Source organism: Hipposideros armiger, unplaced genomic scaffold (assembly GCF_001890085.2).
Source record: "Hipposideros armiger isolate ML-2016 unplaced genomic scaffold, ASM189008v1 scaffold_11, whole genome shotgun sequence".
NCBI classification, from domain to species: domain Eukaryota; kingdom Metazoa; phylum Chordata; class Mammalia; order Chiroptera; family Hipposideridae; genus Hipposideros; species Hipposideros armiger.
In genome coordinates, this window is record NW_017731361.1 from 2,861,415 (window position 1) to 2,870,314 (window position 8,900).

General features: G+C 42.0%; 1 long non-coding RNA gene across 1 annotated transcript in view; it reads left to right on the plus strand.

Annotated features, from left to right (window-relative positions):
* The window catches only part of LOC109393304 (uncharacterized), a 71,189-nt gene that overhangs the window by 19,832 nt on the left and 42,457 nt on the right, over positions 1–8,900 (plus strand). Inside the window, exon 2 of the long non-coding RNA XR_002126226.1 lies at positions 2,925–3,146. This is a non-coding gene — a long non-coding RNA (uncharacterized LOC109393304). The remainder of the gene's footprint in view (positions 1–2,924; positions 3,147–8,900) is intronic.

An 8,900-nucleotide genomic window follows, 5' to 3' on the forward strand; every position in this document is an offset into this window, starting at 1 on the left:
TGATTTTAGATTGATCTACTGCCACAAATACCAATCTCTCCACTAAAGTTCAAGTGTGTAGTTCATTCTGTTAACAGCTACCTAGGTGGAAATTGCTCCTTTTTCAAAGCAGGGAGGGTCTTCTTAGCTATTCTTAATTGGTGTCTGGTAATTAGTACGGACTTAATAAAGGTGTGTTGAATGGATGGGTAGGTGGCTATCTAAGCAGAACCTTCTTTGGTAGTATGTTTATGGATCAAAGTTCATTTTTTTTAGAAATCGTTGTTAAGAAAATCCTTTGTTTTTCCTTAGGAAAATAGCTTTTTGGAAACTGAAAGCAGCAGACTTCCAAGAGAGCAGTATGTCAAGGGCTTCCTGGAGTGATTTTTAAATAAGAACTATGACAACTAGTATTTCTTGAGTATGGTACCTGGTAACCTTCACAACAACCCCGTAGCATTAGTCCCATGTTACAGAGATGGAATTGGGTCTCCGAGAGATTGTGTTTCAGTTAGCTATTATCCAGGATATCACCCCAAAACTCAGTGACCTAATACAACAAGGATTTATTATTTCTCATGATTCTGTGAGTTGGCATCCTATGATCTCTCCTGGGGTCACTTGTGTGACTTATTTCAGCTGTCAAGTTGGCTGGGGCTGGAATGTCCCAGATGGCCTTGCTCACATGACCAGGGCCTTGGTTTGCCTCCATGAGGCCGCCCTCTGCACAGTCTCTCATCGCGCCTGAGCTTCTGTACATGGCAACCAGCCTCCAAAAGGGTGAACGTAGAAGCTGCCAGGCCCAGAACTGGCACAGCATTACTTACCCAGCATCCTGCTGTCCAAAGCAAGTCACAGGCTGGCCAGAATCTACAGGAGGGGCAACAGGTGGCATCCCCACAACTTTTTTTTTTTTTGGTAACAGCTTTATTGAGATATAATTTATATACCATACAATTCACCCACTTACAGTGTACAATCCAGTGGTTTTTAGTATCTTCAGAGTTGTGCGACCATCACCACTGTAATTCCAGAACATTCTCATCACCACAGAAAGAAACCCAGTACCCTTTAGCAGTCACCCCCTACTTCCTTAACCCTCCCCCGCTATTAATCTACTTGCTGTCTCTATAGGCTTGCCTAATCTGGACTTTTCTTATAAGTAAAATCATATAATATGTCATCTTTTTTGACTGGCTTCTTTCACTTAGTATGTTTTCAAGGTTCATCCATTTGGAGTATGTGTCATTATTTCATTCCTTTGTGTTGCTAAATAATATTTTTATATGGATGTACCGCATTTTACTTATCCATTCATTAGTTGATGGACATTTGCGTTTCTATAATACTTCTTGGCTATTATAATAAATAAATAAATAAATAAATAAATGGCTATAAATTTATTATAATAAATTTAGAATAATAAAAATTGCAGAATAATCTGCTCCCCATAAATAATAGTTATTATAAACATTTCTGTAAAATAAACATCTTGCTAAGAGGCATGACATGCGAATACAGGATGAGAGGAATTGTTGGTGGCCATCTCAGCAGGCAGTCCATAACATTCCACTCTTTGCTCTCAATAATTCACATTTCTGCTATGCGCGAAATATATCCACCCCCTTCCAAGACTACCAGATGTCTCATCCAGTAACTACATTGGCCTAAAGTCCAGGATATCATCATCTAAGGAGTCTATATGTAGATAAAGCTTCTAACCTGCCATGCTGCTTCCTTCTCTCCCCACCCCTCATTCCCACTCTGCTCCAACCTACATATTCCTGGAAATCAAACAGAATGTCACCCCGTCCAAGAAGCTTTTCCTTATGTACTACACACCTCCAGTAGAATTTACCACTCCCATGCGCTTCAACTGCACCCTTACGGATTTCTTTCAAAGCACCTCCTCTCTCCAAATTCAGTTAGTTTTCATGTTCTGTCTAGTTTACCTCCTTATTATCTGAATTCAGTCAACCTTGCTCTTGCCGTCTTAGTTTTGGCTTTCACAGTTTGTGTTAGTCAAGACGCTTACGGCTGCAAGTGACAACCACAGCCTTAAATATTAATCAACAACAGAGGACCACCCGAGACCTGAGTAAAGTCACCAAAATGACAGATGGTGACCAAAACAGATGAGAAAAGAGACTCTGAGGACCAGAGACCGTGCAAGGAGCAAAAACCCTGCTGCAAAAAAGCAGAAAAACCTCTTAACACTCTTTGATATATAGGAAGATAAATATTTTTGAAATAAGAGTAGTGATGCTATATAAAAAGGAACTCAGGAAGCAAAAGCATTTAGCCAAGAAGAATATGAAACTGACCTCAGTCTAAGGATTAGGTCCAAACGACCTATTTGGAGAGCCAGATCTTGCCAAACCAGAAATTAAGACTTTTTGCCACAGGTGGAAGTTTGACGTATGTTTTGGTTACTTATTGCTACATAGCAAACTACTCCAAATCTTAGAGATTCCGTAATGTGGGCAGGAACTGGAAGGAAAGCTTCCTGTCTGCTTCCCATGGCATGTACTGGGGCTGGAACGTAGATGAGAACCAGTGTGCTGGGTTGAGTATGTGTACTTTCTATCCTCAAATGAGATTTATAAACTTTCTCCGTGGCTTTATATTTATAGCATGTCCAAAGGATATACTGTTGGGTTGGCTTACACCGGCGATATAGAGGAAGTAGCCATTTGGCTTGGCAGACACTTCAGAAGGGAGAGAGGGGAGTGTATGACAGTGTGACTTTTGGGAGGGGTCAGAAGATACCCATGCNTTGCCAATTGTGGTCATGGTGAGAAGGAAACAAAATGGGCATAGCTGAAGATTTGCAAGAGGTTTGAGATACCTTTAAGGCATTTTGTAAATGATCTCATGGGTTGAAACTTTTTCCCTAATGATTTTCACTGACTAAATGCAAATAATTTTCATTGTTTGTCTCTTAGGTACACTCTGCAGTTCCCTGATGAACCAAGGGAACCCTCCACCGTATCCGGGCCCCGGTCCGACGGCCCCATACCCACCTTATCCACAACCACCAATGGGGCCTGAGGCCTACCCTCCAGGACCTATGGGAGGACCCTATCCACCTCCCCAGGGGTACCCTTACCAAGGATACCCACAGTATGGCTGGCAAGGAGGACCTCAGGAGCCTCCTAAAACCACAGGTACTGTGACCAGGATGCATATATGTGGGTATGTGGGTGTGCGTGTGCATAGTCCCACGTCACCAAAGGGAATATTTGCATATTTTCTTTGGCAGAGAAGAAACTCTGGCCTTTGTGTGTCGTGGTTGACGTTGCCAAAGCTTGGTGACTGTGTAGGGTGGCTTGTAACTCCTGAGAAGGACTTCTTTCTGCCTACTTTTTTCATGTCTCTTGTCCCCTCTGGGGCTGATGACTTCTGGCCAACATGTTTCCTGAGAACACCTTCTAGAGCACTGGGGAGAATAGTTGGGCTCTTGCTCTGGCAGCCAGTTTTGTTTTTCAGGTTTAGCCTGTTGGGATTATTTTACCTCAGCTTGTTGACCCTCAAGTCATCTTCTTGCCCGTGCTGTTGGGGTTGGTTTTCTTTACTAACGTGTTTTCATAATTCTGTTTAACCTAGTAGCTGAGCTTTTAGCAGGCTCATGAGTCCTTCTTGTGTGCTAGAACAGTGCTACTCAAAGTTCCCTCTGCAGACTAGTGCCAGTCCGTGAACAGCTATCGGGCTATGCTGAAATACGATTAAGTACAGAAAGTGAGAGTAAACATTTAACAACTTGGAGAGCAATTTGACATTGCGATGGTATTCAAGCATGTGATCTTGCATTTTACAAAAAGCATCAGTCTGTGAAGGATCAGGAAGGAAACGTCTTGAGAAGCACTGTACTAGATGACCTGATGACTGTTGTATAACCTTTGGTTTGCAGAATGGTGGCTTGCTTTCAGCTTTTTAGAATAGCTGATTGTTAGCTTATTATGTGCCAAGTGGTCTCCTAAGAGCTTTATGTACATTAACATTTAATCCTTGCAACAGTCCTATGAGGTTATTCCCATTTTACAATGAAGTAATGGAGGCACAGAGTGGAGTAATGATTTGCCCAAGGTCACCCCGCTAGAACTGGCTGATCCCAGAATTGAATTCTCATGGTTTGGCTTAAGAATCTGTACCTGTAACTTATTGCTGTCCTCTTGTCCCTTTCCTGTCTTTTCTGACTCACATTCATCTGAATTTAGGGCTTTAGGCTGCCTCAGAGATTTTCCTATTGCTTAACCCCTTACTAATCAAAAGTAGTAACAGAATCAGTGACTCATTTTATTCCAGGATTTGAGGCTTCTTTATAATTAGTGGGTGCCATGGAAGAAAAATATGTTTAAAAGGAATTTTGCACTGAGTGTGGGAAAGATTACACTTTTATAGTGGAGGCTGTATTAAAATTGGATAGATTTCAATACCTTTAAAAAATTTAGTTTATCTTAACGGAAAACTTTTGCAATCCAAGATCCTGTTTTGCTGTAAGTTTTTACAACACATGCTCAGAAAAGTGCAGGAAGTAGAACCAGAATAATCAGAGTAGTTGGCACCCAGATCTGTGACATCAGAGGGGGAATTCCTGAAAATAAATCTCAGCTTCTGGGTTTTCTGCTTCAAAACAAGGTTACCTGTGATGAATGAAAGAAGGCAGACTGAAAAGACCACATAATGTATGATTCCATTTATGTGAAATTCAAGAACAAGCCAAACTAATCGATGGTAATGGAGATTAAAATAGCGGTTACTCCTCCTGCCTGTGGAGTAGGGGGGGTAAGGGTGGTGTTGGTTATTGATTGGGGAGGGCACAAGGGAACCTTCTGGGGTATTTAGAATATTCTTTCCATTAATCTGGGTATGAACATTTCTTCAGCCTGTACACTTACTATTGGGTCGTCGGGAAAATCATGACGTATTTTTCTATGTTTTCCAATGCAAAAATGAGTCATGACTTTCCCAACGACCCAATATTTGTGTACTATACNAAAATTTGCTTACACTTAATATTACATAATGCTTCAAAAACAAAATGACTGCAAAAGAACTGTGTAGATGCACTCTAATTTCTTTTCTCTTTTTAGAATTTTGGTAATTTTTTTCTTTTTCCTGTTTTGCTGTCTTTTATAATACAACCTCTCAAATGTCTGATAGTCTTTGTCCATTCATTTATGTATGAGGTAATAAAAAGTTGATTAGACGTTCCATGTGCGTGGGCTTTCCTGTGACTGGGTGATTCATTTCTTGGAATCTCCTCAAGTATTAGTATCAGTAATTTTTTTCCATTGGGAGGTTGTTTAGTTTTTCCAGAGGAAAATTCCCCAGTGGGTTCAGTGCCTATAGGTTCAAGCCAGGCTACCAGGTGTCTTATAATTTAAAAAATAATGACAACTTTGAAAATGTTGTTCTTTCCTGCATCAGTAGTGGATGAGTTTTTTTATAGTGATCTTATCTCCATGAATATTCCCAAAAAATAGTTTCTGCTCGTCTCATTGTATGGTTGGCTATCTGCTAATCCTGTGATTTTGAGCATGTCTTGAATGGGATTGTCAGATAGCAGTGTTCATTCAGTACAATTTATTAATGGATCTTGGCTGCTGCTCAATTTGAGCTGTCTCTTTTGGAGCTCTGATTTGTCTTTAATGCTATAATTTCCACTGTTTGCATTTGATCCTCAGAGTAACACACTGCACTATAGTAGAACTTACACTTCACCAGACCAAATTTGTAAGGGGAAACCGCTCATGTTACAAAGTTCAATATCATACCTTAAATTTAAAGCTCATTTGTGTTTTGGCTATGTTAAGCGGTCTGTACTAGACTATGTCAGTGTTAGGTAATCTTTTTTTCACTTTTCTTTGCTTCTGTACAAGCTTGAGAATAATTGATGCCCAGTCCATGGGTGAAGTCCTGCTTTTCAAAAGCCAGCTCGAGGATCTTTGATCTCAGCACAGATGCTATTTTTGTGACTTTTGCTGTTCTCTTGCTGGGATTTTTTCTTGTTTAGAGGAAACTGAGAATAGATCCAGATTTTTTTTCCTCTAAGATGATTGTGTGTCTTGGGAACAGAACACAGGGACAGAATGTGTGTGTGTCGTTGGTGGGTGGGTGCACCTGTATGGCTTATGTTCTTTATAAATGCCTCTGTGAGTAACACATGAGATTTTTAGTCCTAGACAATTAAGTGATTTCTCAGGCAGAGGGAGAAAAGTACACACCAAAAACAAGAGGGAAACACGACTGAGGGAGGATACATACATTTGAGAAAGTCCCAGGGAGAGAACCTCACAGGATAATGAGGAATAGATGCAAATAGATGGATCAAGAAAAGTCATGAGGGGCTGGCCGAGTGGCTCAGTTGGTTAAGTAGTTGGCTTAAGAGTGCGAGCTTTGAGCAACAGGGCCGCCAGTTCGATTCCCACACGGACAAGTGACACTGAGCCTGAACTGAGCTGTCACTGAGCTGCAACAGGTGGTAGGATGGCTCAGCTGGTATAACAACAAGATTGCCTGTTCGATGGTGGGCTACGCCCACCCGCAACTAAGAGTGAACTTGGCACCTTGAGCTGAGCTGCCGCTTGGATGGCTCAGTGGATACAGTGTGTGCTCTTAACAACAAGACTGCTTGTTCTACTCCTGCGTGGTATGGTGGCTACGCCCACCCGCAACTAAGATTGAACACAGCACCTTGAGCTTAAAAGCCACGTGCTGCCGACTGGCAGCCAGATGGCGACTGGCACCCTCCACAATGAATATTGAAGAACAACAACTTGGCTGGTCCCCTTCCCCAATTCCCCAACACTTCCCCTCCCCCAATTCCCCATTAAAATCTAAAAAAAAAAGAAAAGTCATGAAACATTGAGGTCTGCAGTTGTAATGGTTCTATACACTTTGTTCTTTTTTCCTGCTCACTGCTCATAGTTCTTAGAAGAACAATGTCTTCAGAGAAATATAGGTCCAGAGTTTGGTGCAGTGAAAAGAATCATTACTGCAGGGTCTTGTTGGACTAATCAAGTTAAACAACAATTTTGGTGGAATTAGCTCAGTCTGGAGGACCCCTCCTCCCCAACACATACACTGAATTTCAGGAAAGAGTAGCTATGGTGGCCGTGTTCTACTTTTGTGACTTAAAATGGAATGGCCATGGGGGACTAGTTTCTGTGTAAACCAGGGGTCACTGGGTTTTCCACAGGTTTACCACAGCCTTCCAAGGAAGAGAGGAAACACATAAATGGCCAGCACTCGCGTATGCCCAAATTCATGTGATGATTTTAGTGTTAGTCACCATGAGCCTTGGCATTACAGTCAGCAGAGAGGCCATTCCCAGGTCAGAGTGTGAGACCATGTTGTCAGAGACCAGAGACCAGAGAAGGGAAAGAATTCTAGTTCTTTTCTGAGTCCTAGTCAGGCCCCTAGGAAAATAAGAGAGTCTCTAAAATGGGGGACAGAATGCAGTTGTGGTCAAAATAGAGACACCCCCCCCCCTCCAAAAACCATTCTGATTCCATATTAAAAAGTTTCAATATATAATCACCTCCCTCAAGTGACAAGCTCCCCACTCCCCCATTCCTCCTATGGGGTTTAAGTCCCTACCCCTAACCCACAATCTGTTTACCTCTTTTTCTAAAAATCACTATCCTTATGTTTGTCTTTTTAACCAATTCCCCAAGAGAAGAGTGGGAGCCATGTTCACTCTACACCCCACTACTTAGCACAGTGCGAGGCACAGTCAGCACTGCATGATGTGTGCTCTGTCGAATGTCACTCAGAAGGGTTCATTAGCTGACCTATAATTTAAGTTAGGCCGATTTCGGTCTGATTTATGAGCTGTTATAAAGTCACGGAACCCCATTTCTTCTTTCTGCTCTGACTTTCTGAAGCGCCTACTTCCTCTTAAGCCTGGCTCCATCAGGACTGCAGGTTGGCCGTTAGCAGTTTTGTAGGCCATGTCCTTGCTAGGCTTAATGTGCCTGTGTTAAAGGGAAGGGAAGGTTGGGAGTGTGTTAGGAGATCCCCAAGCTGCTAACCGATCAAACCTCTTCAGAACCAATCCCAGTGGCCAAGGATGCCATTTGTGATGGGTCCTGGATTCCTTGAATCAATCTTAATAAAAAAGAGAAGGGTGACCAGGATTGACTTAGGTTAGATTGGGCTCTCCCGGGAGCTGATAAAGGGTGAGCCTCCCCTGAAGCACATAAACTGTGGAAAGAGTGGATGGGTTGTTACCTAGCTAGAAATCTGACTGCTATTCCAAAGGGGAGTTTTTGGTTTTTGTGTGGGCAACCAGCAAAGTCCACTATTATTTTAATCTAGATTTTCCAGGGACGTTACTTTGTGGCTATTCTGTTCTTCATATAAAGTCACTTATTCATTTCTTGGTTGCCTGTTATGAAGAAGAATTAACTGAAATTTAGTAAATAGTAAGTATTTACTAAATTAAGTATTTACTGAGTAGTAATACTGAAAAGACTAAATTTTGGGTATGAGACTCTTCCCTTTATTAACTTTCTATTTAGTTGGGGATAGAAGACACTCAAATAGGTAAAAAGTTAAATATCAATACAAGAGATGCATAACAGTACAAGGCAGCAAGATGACACGACACGTTGTTCATCAAGCATGTGTACTTTGCATATCCCAGTGATGCTTTTAATCTGGAAGTCATGTGTCAGACACTGTGGGGTCATAGAGATGATGGAAAGATGATGCTGGCCCTCCAGACTTGAAGCCCAATCAAGATAATGGTTAACAGACGTGGGGGCTGGGAAGCAATTGCCTCCCTCATAGAAGCAAACCACCGAGAACAGGAATCTGTAAACACAAGTGGGGGTTCCTGGTGAGCCCTCCAGAGTCCCAGCACCCTGGGAGGGGAAGCTCCACATCCTCTATAGACAGCTCTGCCCTCTGTCCAG